Source organism: Camelus bactrianus, chromosome 7 (genome assembly GCF_048773025.1).
Source record: "Camelus bactrianus isolate YW-2024 breed Bactrian camel chromosome 7, ASM4877302v1, whole genome shotgun sequence".
Classification (NCBI taxonomy): Eukaryota; Metazoa; Chordata; class Mammalia; order Artiodactyla; family Camelidae; genus Camelus; species Camelus bactrianus.
In genome coordinates, this window is record NC_133545.1 from 52,444,135 (window position 1) to 52,446,450 (window position 2,316).

At 37.3% G+C, this 2,316-nt stretch overlaps 1 pseudogene; it reads left to right on the forward strand.

The window, feature by feature from the left end:
* Positions 1–890: 890 nt before the first annotated feature.
* On the forward strand, positions 891–1,767 carry LOC105078575 (high mobility group protein B1 pseudogene; annotated as a pseudogene).
* Positions 1,768–2,316: the final 549 nt, after the last annotated feature.

Genomic DNA, 2,316 nt, shown 5'->3' on the forward strand with positions numbered 1-2,316 from the left:
GTCCTATGAGTATAAGTGAAAACACAAATTAAAACTGAAGCACATCTTTATACAATATGCAATCTTGTGTTTGAGCAGAGAGCCGATTAAGGTAGAAGAGGGTAGGAAATGAGACCAACAGTCCTAGAGGAGAGTGAGTACAGGTCAGTACACACATGGCCTTCAGTCGAGGATCTGTGAGACACCCAAGTGATGTAAGCATGAAAGTGACAGTCCTTCATCCTGGAAGAGTTTAGAGTCAACTGAGACAAACTGACACTTAGGTATTTTTAATAGAATTTTTTACATAACTATTAGGATGAAGATGTACCAGAATCCCACACAAAACACTGAACAAACTAGAGGAGAACTCTAAAATGAAAAGAAATATAAATAGGAAAACGACAAACACATTTAAATACACTCCAGTGCACATATCCGTAACTTGTTAGTAAAAGAGAACATTTACTATATTTACCACATACTATATATTTCAGTGTAGTAGGAAATTATTAATGATAAAACAGATGAAAATTTCAGTAATTTTAAGCTGTCTTCATGTCACCTTATAATTGAACTATCTCAGTGATACACTTTTGGTCAGGTAGCTAATAGTTGTAATGATTTGGAGTTTATTGCTGGAAATTGCAGAAAAGAAGAACACAGTAATTTAGATTTATTTACAGATTATAACCTGTAATCTCTACTGCAGATTTAATCAGCATTAATCATCATACATTGGTGATGAAAATCGGACACTTACAGTTACTAAAAGTACAACAGTGTGCCCACATCTATCATACTATCTCATTTCACTTTTGGGATCTCTGTGATCTCCTTACTGTTGGACCAATTGAACTAAGCATTTGAAAAAAATAATTTTAAAAATATTTTATTGGTTTCTGGTCAAGAAGACAGAGTAGTAAGACCACCAGCTCTCCCTCTGTCACGATCACAGCAAAACCACAACTGACTGCTAAACAACCATCGATTAAAAAAAGACTGGAACAACCATTGCAGTACATTGAGCTCCATAGAGACAGCGCGGGGGCACATGAGAGCCGGACGGGCACTGGGCGACTCTGTGCCTCGCTGAGGAAAAAATAAACATGGGCAAAAGAGATCCTAAGAAGCCGAGAGGCAAAATGTCATCGTATGCATTCTTTGTGCAAACTTGCCGGTAGGAGCACAAGAAGAAGCACCCAGATGCTTCAGTCAGCTTCTCGGAGTTTTCTAAGAAGTGCTCAGAGAGGTGGAAGACCATGTCTGCTAAAGAGAAAGGAAAGTTCGAAGACATGGCAAAGGCGTACAAGGCCCATTATGAAAGAGAAATGAAAACTTATATCCCTCCTAAATGGGAAACAAAAAAGAAGTTCAAGGATCCCAATGCACCCAAAAGGCCTCCTTCGGCCTTTTTCTTGTTTTGTTCTGAATATCGTCCAAAAATCAAAGGAGAATATCTTGGCCTATCCATTGGTGACATTGCAAAGAAACTGGGAGAGATGTGGAATAACACTGCTGCAGATGACAAGGAAAAGTACGAAAAGGATATTGCTGCGTATCGAGCAAAACGGAAGCCTGATGCAGCAAAAAAGGGAGTTGTCAAGGCTGAAAAAAGCAAGAAAAAGAAGGAAGAGGAAGAAGATGAAGAAGATGATGAGGATGAGGAAGAGGAGGAAGAAGAAGACGAAGAGGAAGAAGATGATGATGATGAATAAGTTGGTTCTAGCGCAGTTTTTTTTTCTTGTCTATAAAGCATTTAACCCCCCTGTACACAACTCCTTTTAAAGAAATAAATTGAAATGTAAGACTGTGTAAGATTTGTTTTTAAACTGTACAGTGTCTTCTTTTGCATAGTTAACACACTACTGAATGTGTCTTTAGATAGCCCTGTCCTGGTGGTATTTTCAGTAGCCACTAACCTTGCCTGGTACAGTATAGGGGTTGTAAATTGGCATGGAAATTTAAAGCAGGTTCTTGCTGGTGCACAGCACTGATTAGTTATATATGGGGATAGTAGTTTTTTCATCTTTAGTTGTCTCTGATGCAGCTTATACGAAATAAGTGTTGTTCTGTTAACTGAATACCACTGTGTAATTGCGAAAAAAAAATGTTGCAGCTGTTTTGTTGACATTCTGAATTTGTCTAAGTAAATACAATTTTTTTTAACAACAATAAAAAAAAGACTGGAACCTATCAAAAAAGATCTTCTTCAACTGGAGACATAAAGAGGGAACCACAGTGGGATGATAAATAACAAGCTTATACTATATAGCACAGGAAACTATATTCAATATATCATAGTAACCTATAATGAAAAAGAACATGAAAAGAAAT